We start from the raw sequence: 18,127 nt of genomic DNA on the forward strand, positions 1-18,127 counted from the left end.
TTCTGCTCAAGTGACAGAGAGGTAGTGAATGGGACAGAATTTGAATCTCAATATATACAGCTTCAGAATCCAGTTTCATGTCATAGATAATTACTATTAAAACGGTACAGGCATCATTTTAAAGAAAACATGTCAGGCAGGAGCCTGTCAAACATTGTGTAGCAAAGGGGAAAATAGAACTGATTTGTGCAATGTACAGCCTCAAGGAACAATTCTGATAGCTCTAAATACCAACCACTCACAGATTTGCTTACCTACAAGCTGAGATTGTATTACTGTGTAACTGAAAATTTCCGTTTTCAAATATCAACTTTTCTTCCGGACACAAGAACACTTTTATTTTTGCTGTCATATCATGTTTCGTCCCTAAGCTAAACAAAGAAAGAATTTAAAACATTAATGCCAGTACTTATGAGAAGTTGAACCACAATAGATTTATGTTTTGGGTAATTGTGATTACTTCATTTTGTTTATTATCTGACTTAGCAACTCAGTAAATCTTCTAATTGACACAAAGCCGTTAAATTCTCAAGACATATAATGTCTTTTATTTCCTCAATGGATTATTTCTTTTTCTATCAAGAACTTAGTATTCACTCCCAAATAGCTTATCTTTCTGTGATAAGAGAGGTATAGTTAATAACAGTATAAACTATTCTTTCAGCCCACTGAGTGGAGATGGAAATATTGCCAGTGCTATATACACACGCATGCAAAGGCTAAAACACAGAGATGAAAGGGGAAGACTGAAAAATAGTACCTACTATATTCCATGCTAAATAGTTTTATTAGATGATCTCATTAAATACTCTCAACAATTATCTCCATTGTCTGAAATTTTTGCAATGTTACTCAGGTAATAAGCTTTAGAACCAGAATGCAACCTTCACTGTCTGACTTCAGAGTTCAAGTTTTTAACCATAGAGTCATAATGCTCAGTAGTAAGATATACTGAGTCAATATAGTGTCTGTCATTTACTTTAATAAAGGAAATCCTATGTGGTGAAGCCAACTTTAAAAGAGTGAAACCTCTTAAGTAAAATGCACAGCCTATATCTCCTTACCACCCTGCCATATTTACTTTCTTGAGACCTCTGAGAATCTCCTTCTTTTCTTTCACTTTTAAGCTAGCTCATCTGTGAGACCTGGTTATAAAGTAGTGTGTCTGCTGTTTCCACATGGCACCAAAACATACCTCCATAACATATGACTCATTCTTTAAACAAACGCAACAATAACAAATTTTTATTTTTTTCAAAAGATGAATTTTATTATTCATTGTCCTTCAGAATTATCTAGAGTCAAACGCTGTGGCTAAGATGAGTTATCAAATAAGAAAGACCGTTCAAAGCCATGAATTTAAAGCACTAAGGGAAATTTTCTCATGTGGCTCATGAAATATTTCTTGTGGCAGTGTCAAAAAAGAGTTCTCAAATATATTCTGAGTTTCAGCCACATTGTAAAATATAGTTACAGCTTTCTCAATTTTCCACCCTTAAGCTACCACAAAAATATAGAATGAGGTATTATTGATAGAAAAAGTTGATAATGTCACTTATAGTAACAAAATCTATATCCAGTCCTAAATGAGAGAGGCGAAGAAGAACTAAAGAGCCTCTTGATGAAAGTGAAAGAGGAGAGTAAAAGATTTGGCTTAAAGCTCAACATTCAGAAAACTAAGATCATGGCATCAGGTCCCATCACTTCATGGCAAATAGATAGGGAAACAGTGGCAACAGTGGCAGACTTTATTTTGGGGGGCTTCAAAATCACTGGAGATGGTGACTGAAGCCATGAAATTAAAAGACACTTGCTCCTTGAAAGAAACATTATGACCAAACTAGACAGCATATTAAAAAGCAGAGACATTACTTTGCCAACAAAGGTCAGTCTAGTCAAAGCAATGTTTTCCAGTAGTCATATATGGATGTGAGAGTTGGACTGTAAAGAAAGCTGAGTGCCAAAGAACTGATGCTTTTCAACTGTGGTGTTGGAGAAGACTCTTGAGAGTCCCTTGGACTGCAAGGAGATCCAACCAGTCCACCCTAAAGGAAATCAGTCCTGAATATTATTGGAAGGACTGATGCTAAAGTTGAAACTCCAATACTTCAGCCACTTGATGTGAAGAACTGACTCATTTGAAAAGACCCTGATGCTAGGAAGGATTGAAGGCAGGTGGAGAAGGGGACAACAGAAGATGAGATGGTTGGATGGCATCATCGACTCAATGGACATGAGTTTGAGTAAGCTCTGGGAGTTTGTGTGCTGGGAATTGGGAAGCCGGACATGCTGCAGTCCATGGGGTTGCAAAGAGTCAGACAAGACTGGGTGACTGAACTGAACTGAACTGAAGTTGGTAAAATTCAATAGTTTCCATATTCAAAATGCTTACATAAAGATGCTGCTGCTGCTGCTGCTAAGTCATTTCAGTCGTGTCCAACTCTGTGAGACCCCAGAGATGGCAGCCCACCAGGCTCCCCGTCCCTGGGATTCTCCAGGCAAGAACCCTTGAAGGGGTTGCCATTTCCTTCTCCAATGCATGAAAGTGAAAAGTGAAAGTGAAGTCACTCAGTTGTGTCCGACTCTTAGCGACCCCATGGACTGCAGCCTACCAGGCTCCTCCATCCATGGATTTTCTAGGCAAGAGTACTGGAGTGGGGTGCCATTGCCTTCTCCATACATAAACATGAATATGTTTTAAAATCTTAAGTGATATTAACCACAAGAAAGGAAAACTGGATCCTTAAAAACCAGAATGATTTACGTTATTACTCCAAGAAAAACTATTATCCAGAAGCATTCTTTTGGACTTTATATGCTCCGGGAGTTGGTGAAGGACAGGGAAGGCTGGCGTGCTGCAGTCCATGGTGTTGCAAGGAGTTGGACACAACTGAGCGACTGAACTGAACTGAATTTACCAAGCTTAATTTGAATAGAGACTAGCACATTACTATACAGAGGGAAGTAATGTGTCCCTTTCAATATTAAAATTGGATTTCATGTTAATAAAACCCAATTAAATTAATTAAAAATGAGTCACATGATACCTTGATTTACATATTTAAGCACTTGGATCTTTCCCTGTTGGTTATGGATTCAGTAACTATATTCACAGAGTAATTTTAGTTGTCTGAATTTTAAGGTATTGCAGTAAATATAAATTGTCATGCAAATGGCTGCTGCTGCTGCTAAGTCACTTCAGTCGTGTCTGACTCTGTGCAACCCCACAGACGGCAGCCCACCAGGCTCCCCCATCCCTGGGATTCTCCAGGCAAGAACACTGGAGTGGGTTGCCATTTCCTTCTCCATGTGCGAATGGAGAGTGGTGTAAATTGAGAGCTAAGTATAAAATGCCAAAGGGTATATATTTAGAGTTGAAATCATAATCTCTTCCACAGATTTCCATGACTGGGAATGTACTCTACTTTTTACCCTAAGAAGCTCAGCACAACAGAACATACTTTTGTAAGGTAGTCTAGGATGTTGTGATATGTGTTGATAAGCTCTGTAAAGGCATTTGAAGTTTAGGAAAAATTACTAGAGATACAGGAAACCGAAACAAAACATGATATGGCTATTTTGTGGAATATTGACCTTCTTAGCTTAGAGTGTATTCAAGTAAGTAAAGAAAGATAAAAGGTAACTACCCAACAACCTTAGAAAAATTCTAATCCCTCGGACCAGAGAGAGAATCTAGTCTGCTTATCCTACTTGAAAATGTTATTAAATAAACAACTATTTTAATATGAAATAAATTTCTTCTTGGGGGATGGCATAGCATCAGGTTTTTTTTTTTTTCATCTTCTTTTTAAATCTGTAACATTCCCCAAAGGTTGTGTCATTTGTAATTGGAATAACAATCTACCTAGTCCATATAATAAAGTATTATAACAAATTTAAAATATTAGTAAGTACTAAAATCCTCCTATATGATGACATTTTTTCCTACAGTTCAATTGCCTGTTATGTTTTTATCTGTTTTATAACAGCCTCTCCTTGTACTTTTATTCTAGTTGATATAAAGGAAAAAAGGGATTCTAACATTCAGCTTGCTTTGTGGGAGGTAAAAAGCCTTTTATTTCATATCCATTTGAGGAGTTTGACTCTATCTTAACTCAGTACAAGTTGAGAATAAGGGGCTGAGTAGGTGGAAATGATTAGAGAATTGCAGTCAGGAGCAAAGTGGTGAAAGATATTGCATATGAATGAAAACTACCATATGGTATTCATTTCATGTGTGTATCATGGCTGGTTATTTTTCTAATACACTTCTCCACATGTTGTAAGATATCTAAAAAACCTTCAAAATGGCTTTATATTTTTTGAATTTAAAATTAAGGTGGTTCCTAATTTGCTAATACTCTCCGAAAGTTTAACTTTTTCTTTTTACCTCTTTTATTCTGAAGGACATTAGATTTTCAAAAACAGTCATATATGGTCCAGTAATAATATCTGGTGCAGGATTATGCAAAGTACCCTTTGAATTTACTGTTTTCTTCTGGCTTTATTTAAACTATATTTCTTGATTTTTAAAATGTTTGGTATGAGATATTTCCCCTCCACACACTATACCTTTTTTCTATATATATGGTCCAGTAATAATATCTGGTGCAGGATTATGCAAAGTACCCTTTGAATTTACTGTTTTCTTCTTGCTTTATTTAAACTATATTTCTTGATTTTTAAAATGTTTGGTATGAGATATTTCCCTCCACACACTATACCTTTTTTCTATTTGTAATTGCTATATTCTTCACTGTTGTCTTCAAAGCTTCTTTACACTAGCAGTTTCTTTAAATATTTTCAGTTTACGAGGTGATCTTAACATGAAAGCCCTAATATTTAGGAAAAGGAAATGAAGAAAATAAAGGAAGGAAGAAAGCAAGAAAAGAAAGGGAAAAAGGAGAAGAAAATGAGAGAGGAAGAAAGGGGAGGAAGGGATTGTTTATTAAATTGGCATAGGTTGTCCTACATTTTTATTAGTCCTATAAATATTGGGTCTTTATACAAAAATGTGAAGCAGGCAATTTAGTGTACATATAAAGGGATATTTGAGATATATTTTGATTACCAGGGAACATTTCAGACAAATAACCATCTCATGTTGTTTTTAATCATTTTAATAATATATCGGGATCCCCAAAATAAAGCAGCTACTTCTGTAATAGTATGAAAAAATGGACTTCACACATAAGGCAGAAATGGACTAAGTTTAGTACAGAGAACTTCCTCCCTCACAAATAGTTCGGATGGTTCTTTGTGCATCTCTGTGTATTTCTGTCCAAGTCACCAAGGGGAGTAACTCACTGCCCCTTCATGTATTTTCTCCAAATAAGAGTAAGAGCTGATCCTTTGAAGATTTAGAATCAGACCTACTTTTTTTTTTTTTTTTTTTCCTTGCTGATTTTGGAACTACTAACCATTTTTTTTAACATGGGCAATCTGTTGAAACTCACAACTTAGAGAACTTTATTCCCTGTAGTATCCCTGGCCCCTGCTTTGCTGCTCAGTTGGGTGCAAATTTCAAGGTACTTGAGTCTTTGGAACCAGCTGTGAATTTGGATAAAACTTTCATCACCAGCCTTTTCAGTGGACTTAGGCTTTTAGCAGCAAACTCTTCACTTCTATCTAGTCCAGCACGAACTATATTTTGGCCTCAATTTTAGCCACTCTTTCTCTCTGTCATCTACTCTCAAAAGAGACATGGTGATATTTTTAAGATTAGCCAATGCAGGTTTCTCCTCTCTTCCATACCCTGCGATAGTTCTATGTATTCAGGATAGAAACATTAGACAGACTTTGAACACCATCCATAATTTAACTCACAAGTCTCATTTCCTAGTTCTCTCCCTACCAGTTCTACCACTCTGGGTATGCTGGCTTTCCTGATGTTCCTGAAATACACCTTCATCCTTATTTGTCCTGGCTAATTACTAGGCCAGGAATAGTGTTGCCTAGTTATGTGCATGATATATATTCTTACTTCTGTTTGTTTAAATCCCTGACAGATTGCCTGCTCTTTTCTAAATATTTCCCTCACATACTCCCATATGTTTTTAGCTTCTTAGTTTACTTTTAATTTTTCCATATGAATTATAGTTGTATATAATATAAAATATGCATATTTATTATATTTGTGATCATCTATTTTCTTTTCCTCCCTCTCTTTTCCTTCCTGTCTGCTTACTGCACACTACAGTGTAATTCCCAGAGGACAGGGTTCTTTGTTAGGTTTACTGATGAATCTCAAGCACCTTGAAAAGTTCATGGAACAGAAGTATGTGATAAATTTACAAATGAAAGTATCTCCAGCAGTGTCATTAGGTTAATGAATATCTTAACCTAGTTACATGATTAGGTTGATGTTGATCTTCTCTAGTCACAGGGAGAGAAATAGAACATTATTTAAGGATTATTTTTCAATTGTATTTCTGATTATTTAAAACTACATTGCTTATTGATTTCCACATGATGCATAACTCTTGCTTGCATTAGGAATCAGTCTGTTGTTAAAGAATTATCCCATGTATACTAACAGTACTTTCCATTTACTCACACTATTTTCTTATTTTATTATCTTTTTTTCTGACTGTGATAATTGTCTTACCATTCAGAATATCTGCTTCAGGCCATTCTATGATTTATACTTTTCATTGTGATGAACTGTTTACCATAGCCATAAAAATTGCCATAGTTTAAGAAAAAATATAAAGGCCAAGAAGAGTATTATTTTGCATCACAAATCATGCCATCTGTTAACAGAATACAGAGTTGTCATGCTGTTTTAGTCTGTTTTAGCTGTCATCTTTAGTTTTAGTCTGAATATTTATGAGGAAGTTTGAAGTTCATATGTACAGGCAGGGTTTTTTTGGTGTGTTTTTTTTTTTTTTTTTCTGACCTGCCATTCCTCTACTGTAAAGTAGAGGAAAGAATAACAGATTGATACTTAGGAAATCATAGAGTAAAAAGTCTTCAGAGCTACCACTTTCTTACTGTCTACCATAAATAGGTCACTCTGAGACTTATTCTTTAACATCTCATTTACCTCCAAAATTCAGTCATCCTACTATTTCTTTGGGGTTCTGGATTATTAGAAGAAAATCTTTTCTGACCCTAGTGCTGGTCACCATTTATCCTGTTGACCATATCAGCTCCTTGGCTGCTCCCAATTTCAGATTTGTTCTCCAGGATTTGTGCTCTTTCTCCTCTCTATGTATGTTCAACCAGATTGTTTCACCCTAGTTTATAATGCAGACAATAACAATTTATATAAAAAGCTTATGTGCATTTCCCCTTATTTTTCTATCAAACTAGCAAGAAAATATCAGGTCAAATATGATGTAGAAGAAAATAATTTTCATGGAAAACTATATCCCTAGAGGGGGAGAGGTGAATAAAGAATAAGAGACTACTATTGTGTACAGTAGTGGATGTGATGGAATTCCAGTTGAGCTATTTCAAATCCTGAAAGGTGATGCTGTGAAAGTGCTGCACTCAATATGCCAGCAAATTTGGAAAACTCAGCAGTGGCTACAGGGCTGGAAAAGGTCAGTTTTCATTCCAATTCCAAAGAAAGGCAATCCCAAAGAATGCTCAAACTATTGCACAATTGCACTCATCTCACACGCTAGTGAAGTAATGCTCAAAATTCTCCAAGTCAGGTTTCAGCAATATGTGAACTGTGAACTTCCAGATGTTCAAGCTGGTTTTAGAAAAGGCAGAGGAACCAGAGATCAAATTGCCAACATCCGCTGGATCATTGAAAAAGCAAGATAGTTCCAGAAGAACATCTATTTCTGCTTTATTGACTACACCAAAGCCTTCGACTGTGTGGATCACAATAAACTGTGGAAAATTCCGAAAGAGATGGGAATACCAGACCACCAGAACTGCCTCTTGAGAAACCTGTATGCAGGTCAGGAAGCAACAGTTAGAACTGGACATGGGACAACAGACTGGTTCCAAATAGGAAAAGGAGTACATCAAGGCTGTATATTGTCACCCTGCTTATTTAACTTATATGCAGAGTACATCATGAGAAACGCTGGGCTGGAAGAAGCACAAGCTGGAATCAAGATTGCTGGGAGAAATATCCATAACCTCAGATGTGCAGATGACACCACCCTTCTGACAGAAATTGAAGAAGAACTAAAGAGCCTCTTGATGAAAGTGAAAAAGGAGAGTGAAAAAGTTGGCTTAAAGCTCAACATTCAGAAAACTAAGATCATGGCATCTGGTCCCATCACTGCATGTCAAATAGATGTGGAAACAGTGGCTGACTTTATTTTTGGGGGCTCCAAAATCACTGCAGATGGTGATTGCAGCCATGAAATTAAAAGATGCTTGCTCCTTGGAAGGAAAGTTATAACCAACCTAGACAGCATAATAAAAAGCAGGGACATTGCTTTGTCAACAAAGGTCCGTCTAGTCAAGGCTGTGATTTTTCCAGTAGTCATGTATGCATGTGAGAGTTGGACTGTAAAGAAAGCTGAGCACCAAAGAATTGATGCTTTTGAACTGTGGTGTTGGAGAAGACTCTTGAGAGTCTCTTGGGCTACAAGGAGATTCAACCAGTCCATCCTAAAGGAGATCAGTCCTGGGTGTTCATTGGAAGGACTGATGTTGAAGCTGAAACTCCAATATTTGGCTACCTGATGCGAAGAGCTGACTCATTGGAAAAGACCCTGATGCTGGGAAAGGTTGAAGGCAGGAGGAGAAGGGGATGGCACAGGATGAGATGCTTGGATGGCATCACCGACTCAATGGACATGTTTTGGTAAACTCTGGGAGTTGGTGATGGACAGGGAGGCCTGGCGTGCTGCGATTCATGGAGTCGCAAAGAGTCAGACACGACTGAGTGACTGAGCTGAACTGAACTGATTGTGTACTGTTACCATTGATGGAATAAATTGGTACACCTTACCAGATGTAGTTGAAGAACAGCTGTGCTGATCGACATCCACAGCTTCGGCATTACCAGTGTCTTTTTTCATGCCTACCCTTTTCCAGTCAATGTTCTAGGTACTCTATATTTAATGATGATTAATCTTAATAACCATTTTTTAGTCAGTATGTCTGGTTCTTTGCAACCCCTGTGGATGGTAGTCCACCAGGCTCCTATGTCCATGAGATTTCCCAGGCAAGAATACTGGGGTAGGTTGCCATTTCCTTCTCCAACGGATCTTCCTGACCCAGGGATCAAACCTGGGTCTCCTGCATTGCAGGTGGATTTTTTTTCCCACTGAGCCACTGAGGAAGTTGATGTTTTGATTCCCACTATGTAGAGGGAAATCTGAGGCAGAAAGGTTAAGTAATCTGTTTATGGTTACAGAGCTTGTAAATGGTGAAGCCAAAATTCTATGCAAAGTTCCTGGCTTCTATGCAAAGAAGCCCACTTTCTTAATTACTATACTGTTTTGATTTTACCCTACAAATGGGGCTTCCCTTGTAGGTCAGCTGGTAAAGAATCTACCTGCAATGCAGGAGAACCTAGTTCGATTCCTGGGTTGCGAAGAGCTGCCAGAGAAGGGATAAGCTACCCACTTCATTCTTCTTGGGCTTCCCTGGTGGCTTAGCTGGTAAAGAATCTGCCTGTAATGTGGGTGACCTGGGTTCGATCAGTTGGTTGGGAAGATCACTTGGGAAAGGAACTGGATGCCCACTCCAGTATTCTGTCCTGGAGAATTCCATGAGCTGTATATCCGTGGGGTTGCAAAGTGTCAGACACAACTGACTGACTTTCACTTTCATTAAACTATGGGCAGGGAATTTAGTCCACCTTAAGACAATCAACTCTATTGAAGTCTTCTTGAAAACAAAAGTAGAGGGTATTAGGTGACACCATGAATATTTGTGGTTAGAACAGAATTCACGTTAGCAGTGGCTTCCAGAACATTTAATTTTCTTATTTCAACCATGTTAACAAAATATCCCAGACGGTACTCACAGAACACATTGAAGTCCTGAATGACAAATTATAGTTGAATTTTGGGTCAGGCTTTGGGGAAACAATGGTATGGGCTGTATAATGGCAGTAAAATTAATGATATAAAACTCTGGTCTGATAGATTATAAGACGCCCTGGCTTTTTCAGGTCAGATCACCTAAGCTCAGTCTAGCCGTCCATTCACAGCAAATTGTGAGTAATCCTCAGAAAAGCCCCGTGGGTTTGGGTCTGTTTGGTCCTAACCTTGCTGTGGTTTGGCTAGACTGAAAGCAGAGAGTAAAAAGCCTTGTCTTCCACTGCTTGTCAGGTGATCCTTGCCAATGTGAAGTTGGTCGTTTTGAGTTTGATGTAATCCTTTCTGGATGAAGCATTGTTTAGGGCTTCTTCAGTTAGAAATGAATAAGTCTCAGAAATTAAAAATTCTCACACTAAATTTGTTGTCTGTTTTTCTCACATTTCAAAACATTAGACCTAAACTTGTAATTTCCAATTTCCAGGGAACAATAATTTGGCATTATGTTTTACAATAATATATGTATGCTGATATAAGGGACTGCTCCTTCCTAGGTTTCAGGAAGTTTGATGAATTTGTTCCCCCGATGTATTGTCTATAGCATAGGTTTTTAGATTATTTTTCTATGTTTATATTGTACCTGAGACCGTTTAAACCTAGATACACCAAAATAATAACAATAATAATGATAACAACAAATAATAAGCTTAATAACATAGAAATAAAAAATCATAAAGTCTATCGAACAAGTTTAAGAAGCAAACAGAGAATTTTTGGTAACCAGCATCCCTGAGCGGTTTTGGGATAGCCTTTGAAAAGTGCAGAGTCCTGGCTCAAAGGACTGTGAATTGCTAAATCTAGTGAGTAGCAAAGAAAACAAAAGCGACAGCATAAATTGCTAGGAAAATAGAAAAATCTGAAGGGATTAAAAAAAGTGAAGGTTTTAATTATTCAATTGGTAGTTCTTTTAGTTTTATTATTTTTTTAAATTTTTATTTGTTTTTAATTGATTGCTTTCAGAATTGTGTTGGTTTCTGCCAAACATCAACATGAACCAGCCATAAGAATACATGTGTCCCCTCCCTCCAGAGCCTCCCTCCCCTCCCATCTCCCTCCTGATCCCACCCCTCAAGGGCAGGAACCAAAAGGAGGAAAGAATTCAACCTCAAAGCCTGGGGAAAGGTGACCTCAGACACAATAAGCTAATTTAATTTTTAACTTTTTATTTTATGTTGAAGTACAGTTTTTGAGTATGGTTGGTTTAGAGTGTTGTGCTAGTTTCTGCTTTGAATCAGTTACGTGTATACATACATCCCCTCTTTTTTAGATTTCCTTCCCATTTACGTCACCACAGGGCACTGAGTAGAGTTCCCTGTGCTATAGGCGCTCACTAGTTATCTGTTTTATACATAGTGGTGCATATGTGACACTCCCAATCTCCTATTTCATCCCACTCCTCAGCTGGTAGTATGAATAGACTACTTAAGACCGTGGAAAACCTTTGATGATTCATCATATAAAAATTATTATTGTAAAAAAAAATTATTATTGTAACTAGGACACATATACAGTTACTACAATTACTAAAATAGTAACTGTACTTATGTGTGTCAGATTAGAGATCTTCTTGTTTTGTTTGCTCGTTATAACTTTCTTGCGTTTAGTTCCCCCCAATCCTTAATATTGTAAGTTTGATCACATAAAGTAAATGGAATGTAACTGAAAGATGTGATGTACAACCACATCTAGCATTTTCGAATTTAAAATTGACTCCATGGAATGTAATAATTAAAAGCATATTGACTGTTTGTATCATCTAATGAAGCCTTGGTAATTTTTAGTGTTTTCTTCCTCAGTGAAACCATCACTAAGTATTTACTGAGTGCACATGATGTGTCTGGCTTTTTATTACATTGTGTAAATTGAAATGAAGAAGGATCATGTAGTGGAAGTTCTTTTTATCAAAGATCTGACTGCACAAGAGTAAAGAAACAAACATATACTGATGGAAAGCATTAAATAAAATTGTGTGTGAAAGTTGCTCAGTCATGTCCAACTCTTTGTGACACCATAGACTGTAGCCCACCAGGCTCCTCTGGCCATGGAATTCTCCAGGCAAGAATACTGGAGTGGGTAGTCATTCTCTTCTCCAGGGGATCGTCCCAACCCAGGGACTAAAACTGGATCTCCTGCATTGCAAGCAGATTCTTCACCATCTAAGGCACCAGGGAAGCCCCTAGTAAAGCTAAACTGCATGGTACAATTCGTAAATATGTAGAAAAAAATGAGAAAAAGATGTTTGAAAAGGGGATCAGCGTCAACTGTGATCTTCAAAGATGAGATCTAAGCAGGAGCTTAAAAGGCAAAGCTGGCTATAACTTTGAATAGGGGAGGAGGCATGCAAGAGAAAAATAAGAAATGAGGCATCGAGAGCAACTGAGTATGTTGAAGTGATGATTGTACTAAGAATCCTTACTGGAGTAGTGGAAGGTAAGTAGGAATAAGTCAAAAGGAAGAAATTATTTATGGAGTATATTTAAGGGAGGGCTTCCCTTGTGGTTCAGCTGGTAAAGAATCTGCCTGCAGTGTGGGAGACCTGGGTTCAATCCCTAGGTTGGGAAGATCCCTTGGAGAAGAGAAAGGCAACCCACTCCAGTATTCTGGCCTAGAGAATTCCATGGGCTGTATAGTCCATGGGGTCACAAAGAGTTGGACATGACTGAGCAACTCTCACTTCACTTCATAGTTAAGGGAAGATATTTGAATTTTTTCTAATAATTTGTGCTACATATTGTAGCAGAGAAGTTACATTCATCTCAGCAAATATTATCACTTACATTATAGTTGGTTATAGTTGATAAGAGTGAGGTGTTGAGATTTGTAATGTGGTGCAGTTTATGTAGAAGGGGCTGGGAATCACAATTTGAATGAAGTCAGTGATCCTTTGTGTGTAAGTAGCTTCAGTCCTGTCTGACTCTGTGCAGCCACGTGGACTGTAGCCCGCCAGGCTCCTCTGTCCATGGGGTTCCCCAGGCAAGAATACTGAAGTGGGTGGCCATGTCCTCCTCCAGGGGATCTTCCCCACCCAGGGGCCGAACCTGCGTCTCTTATGTCGCCTGCATTGGCAAGTGGGTTCTTTACCACCAGCACCACCTGGGAAACTCGGTAATCCTTGATGACGGTATTAAATCAATTACCTTAGGGCTTCCCAGGTAGCAAAATGCAGGAGATGCAAGAGATGTAGGTTCGATCTTTGGGTCAAGAAGATCCCCTGAAGTAGGAAATGGCAACCCACTCCAGTATTCTTTTCTGGAAAATTCCATAGACAAAGGAGCCTGTCAGACTACAGTCCATGAAGTGACAAAGAGTCAGACACGACTGAGCTTGAGTTAATTACTTTAGAAGATTAATATTGAATGCAGATGTAAAATAGATTAAAGAGCAAAGGCAATGGATTCAGGAAGACATTTGGTCGTTTTTCAGGCTACCTTTTCAATATGAATGGTCACTCCTTCCTACCCACATTATTTAGAAGGCAAACCGAAGGAAGATCCTTAGAAATATTCAAGAAAAAGTGAGGTCACTCAGTCGTGTCCATCTCTTCACGACTCCATGGACCGTAAGCCTGCCACACTCCTCTGTCCATGGGATTTTCCAGGCAAGAATACTGGAGTGAGTTGCTATTTCCTTTTCCAAGATTCAAGAAGGTGGATAGTAAAAAGAGAGAGTACTGTCTCAGAAACCAGCATTTTGAAAGATCTGGAGATGGAGAGGGTAGTGAAAGTATCAAATGTTGCTTAATAAATCAAGCACACATAGAAAGTAAAGAAAATTCATCTTCAGATTTAGCCATTGGAAGTAGATAGGAGTCATTGAATTGATAGGAGGTGGAAAATGAATGGATGTAACAAAGTCAAAGAAGAGAGGATAGAATATGGTTTTTCATGGTGGTTTTGGAGATTAAAAAAAAATTAAAGTTGCATTGGCATTTTGGCATAGAGAATGCAACTAGGTGAGGTTATTGTTTTATTTGCTTTGTTTATAAAAGTAGTGTTGAGCTTTTCTACAAGTCATTGGAGGAGAGACCAGTAAATATGAGACATCATAATTGGTAGTGTCAAAAATAGGAGAAGTGAAGGCAATCGGAGTACAGTAAGAGGGAATTAACAAAATTTTAGTTTTGAACTCTCGAAGTCATGATATTTTCTGTGATTATTGACAGGCATTTCAACTTCCTGACATAGATGTGTGCACAATCATACACACACACACACACACACACACACACACACACAGCCCCAAATAGATCTGAACATTTATTAGCCTGTTCTGTGTATTCATACACCAGAGCACTAAACATAGGAAGCTTACTCTTTACTGTTGGTTTTATTATTATTTTAGTTTATATAGTTGATAGCCTTCAAATAAGAGTATTTTTGGTTTCACTGCCAAATATGTGTGTCCTGGGTCAATAGTGATTTAAATCAAATTCCTAAATGTTCAAGAAAAATATTTTTAGTAGATAACTTAGTACAGATTTAAAGACCTTGAGAGATATTTGAGTCTATCCTTACTTTTTTCTTTCAACACAATAAAGTGTCTCCACACACACACAAAAAAAACACTTTTTCATACTGTCACTCTGATTTCCTGTGGTTTTTGTTGCTGTAAGTTACAAATCTTATGAAGTAAAGCTTAGGAGAAAACTGGATTCATTACTTCAGAATCAGGATTCTTATACTAAGTCAGCTCTCTGATGGAAAAACCCACAGGGTGATCCTTCCATGCCTTTAAACTCTCTGTTCTAAGTGGAAAGTGGCACTATTTCTAAAATGTTCACTGAATGTTTCTCAGTAGAGTTTTTAATGAGCTGATACCTGTCCAAGCCTTTGAGCAGTTCAAACCAGGGTTCTTTATATTAAAAAGTAGATGTATAAAAGTAAAAGGCAAGTGAGTAAAAAGCATAGTAGACCATGTGAGTACTAATTTTAAGAGATAGGAATAGGATACAATACAATAGCTTTAAGGAAAAAATAGAAATTGAAGACATTATTACCACTATACATGCACCGAATAATGACAGACTGTTCTAGAAAAGTCATGAAATGCTTTCCTAAAAATGTTAATAGTCACGCAGTGTTTCTAAGGTGTATGTTCTTAATGATAAATAGGTCAACTGAAAAGCGCTTTAATTGTGGAGATGAAGTTTAAATTATTAGCTCCTCTCTTTCTTGATACAGATTGCTTTTTCACATTGTTTTTTCATACTCTGGACTTTAGTACACTCTCCAATACCTTCTTTATTCAGCTCTTCAAAAGACAAGAATACATTCTGCAAAGTAAATACTGATTAATTGGTAATGAACTCCCAGAAGTCAATACACAAAGTAAATCTCCCAATAATGCACCAATAATGTTTTGTCAGATGTTTGAATATAAGACCTAGATAATTTAGTGGGGATTCTGGTGTTTTATAATCAATATATAAAGTATGAACAATAGTGAACAATAAATTCTACTTTCTGGAGATACCTTAGTCAGCCTGTAATTTTGTTGGTTTGTTTGTTTTTTAAGCAATACTTTGCAGTAATCTCTGGACCGGAAATGCCTGGGTTCTTGGCCAGACTCTACGATTTTGTATCTAGTTACTTCACTTCTCTGGCACTGTGTTTCCTCACCAATGTAATGGAGCTCATAATAGTACTGATATAAGTGACTGTAGTGAATATTAAATAAAATATCAGGGAGAAACTTGGCAAATAGTAAGCATTCTATAAATGATTGCTGCTATTATTTACTTGTTTCTTTTTTGAGATGAAAAAAAATACATAATGATCCTCCCTGTGTTACAAAAGGGAAATAAAATATGCTTCAGGTTCTGGATTATACAAAGAAAAATTATAAAATGAAAGAATCTAGCTGTAACACACTTCCCTTTGTTCTCCTAGCTACTAACCTTGACAAAAGAGGGCTGATGTTTTGGAGAAATAGATTTTTTGGTGAATCTTACCATTTCTTTGTTCTTGTTTTTGACGTTTATTGTTTCAGCCAACAATCTAAGTGAAACCATACAAACGATGGTGTCCAAAATGGGACAAAAGGTGACAATGTGATTTGAGTGATAGAAACGGATTTGAAAATTCAGCATTTTGTTTCCATGTATATCACGGACTGAGACTAAAAAGAAACAAATTATAATCCTAATTGAGTCAAGACATTTTCAGATGTGCTTAGTTTAACATTCTCTTCAGTGCTAGCCAAAGGACCCAATGGGTTTAAGAGAGTCATGGTCCAAGCCAACAACTGTCTTTTTAAATTCATGTTTATTATTCTAGTTTCATGAATATGGATTGTCTTTCTTCAGCCAATGCCAACTCTGGAATTGTTTATTAAGTGTCTGTATCATTAATACTTCCAAAAGGCTCTTTGACCTCAGAGTATCCTTATTGGCACAGGCACTTGCACTTTCAACACTTCATGGCTGGCAGTGTGATGTCAAGTATTTTCCATGTAATGTCTGAAAAATATTCTGAGGTTTGTTGTCTGGCGTAAAGTCGCCAAGAATATTGAAGAGTGCTTTGAGGATGGTGCAACTTAGGCACAATTTTGTTGGAAAAGAGGGACACAAAAAGTGAAAACAAGATTAAATAGCAATTAAAATAAAGTAAAATAGCAATTAAAGTCATAGATGTGGTGGCATGGAACGCATACGGCACCTCAGTTTTCCCTGCTCAGCACATTTCTCTGTGACGTTTTCTGGTTTTACTTCTTTCAGGCCTTTTGGTCACTCATGTTTGTGACCTGTGGTAATAACAAAAATCAGAACATCATGTTACTCTCTGCTGAAGGACTTAAAACACATAAAGATCACAATAACACTTTTATTTTATTTACAAATGTCACAGACTCAAAGAAAACTTCTATGAAGTTGGGGAGCCTCTTTCTCAGGAGATAACCTAAAATGTGAGAGTTCATCAGTTACGCAATTAGTGGGTTTTTCCCCATAGTTTCCTTAAGATTTTCTTCATAGACTATCATGCAATGTGTGAATAAAGACAGTTTTAAGTATTCCTTGCTAATCTTACTTTTCTCTGCCAAATTTTGTCAATTTTCCCCTCATGTTTCTCTTCTGTAGTTTTAGGTTCAGATGCATCTGTTGGTGTATTTCTTCCCACTATGTTTCTGTTTTCACTCTGTTCCTTTTTACGTCTAATGGCTTTCATCTCCTTAAAGTCTCTTTCGTCTGACATGAGTAGAGCTACTCCAATTCTTTCATGCTACTATTTCCTTATTATATTTTCTTCCGCCTTTCACTTCCAACTGATTTTTAGTTTTGAATTTAAAGTAGATTTCTTATAAAGAGCATATATAATTGAAGCTTCTTTTTTTACTCTAATCTGCCAGACTGATGTAGGTTTGAAGTATTCATTTGTTATGTTCATCCACAGTTAATGTAAAAGTCAATACGTTTGGATTTAGGTGTGCTATTTGATATTTGTTGTGTATTTGTCTGAATGGTCCTTTTGTCCTTCCTTTTCTCCTTTAATCTTTTCTGGTTTCATTACACAATTAGTTTAACACAATAGTTTGTATGTATACTAACTAGTTAGTCATTTTGATTCCTCTATTGACATTTTAAGTCCTCTATTGATTTTTTAACTTCTTCCTGTTACTTTTTGGTTTCTCTAGTGATGTCAGGATACATCTATAACTTACTAAAATCTACTTCAGATTGATCCTGAATTTCTTCTGCTAAAACATTATTTTAAAAATTTCATAAGCATAGTTTTCCCCGTCCCCTAGGTTATTATTGTCATATATATTATATCATATATGGCTTAAAAACACATATAGAGTCTTATATTTACTTTATCTCATGTGACTTTTAAATAATTTTATAAAAAGTATATTTGTGAATAGTAACAGAATGGGGAAAAAGCTAAAATTGTGAGGCTCACTGTTATATTTGCTCTTTCAGCTTTTAAATACCATATATTTTTCAAAGCTGTCATCAGAAAATTAAAATGACATATTCTCTTATTATCATGAGAGGTATATAATTTTTGTAAAGTAAATCATGCTTGTAGGAATTCCAAATTCAATGTTATTGCAGTAGCAACTTCAGCTTGAGTGATTTATTAGTTTGATATTGTATGTGCACACACACA

The 18,127-nt window shown here is 36.8% G+C and overlaps 1 protein-coding gene across 2 annotated transcripts in view; it reads left to right on the top strand.

Annotated features, from left to right (window-relative positions):
* EPHA3 (EPH receptor A3) overlaps positions 1 to 18,127 on the top strand; it is a 386,765-nt gene that overhangs the window by 205,568 nt on the left and 163,070 nt on the right. The gene's annotated exons all lie outside the window — the stretch shown is intronic.

Source organism: Dama dama, chromosome 31 (genome assembly GCF_033118175.1).
Source record: "Dama dama isolate Ldn47 chromosome 31, ASM3311817v1, whole genome shotgun sequence".
Taxonomy (NCBI): Eukaryota; Metazoa; Chordata; class Mammalia; order Artiodactyla; family Cervidae; genus Dama; species Dama dama.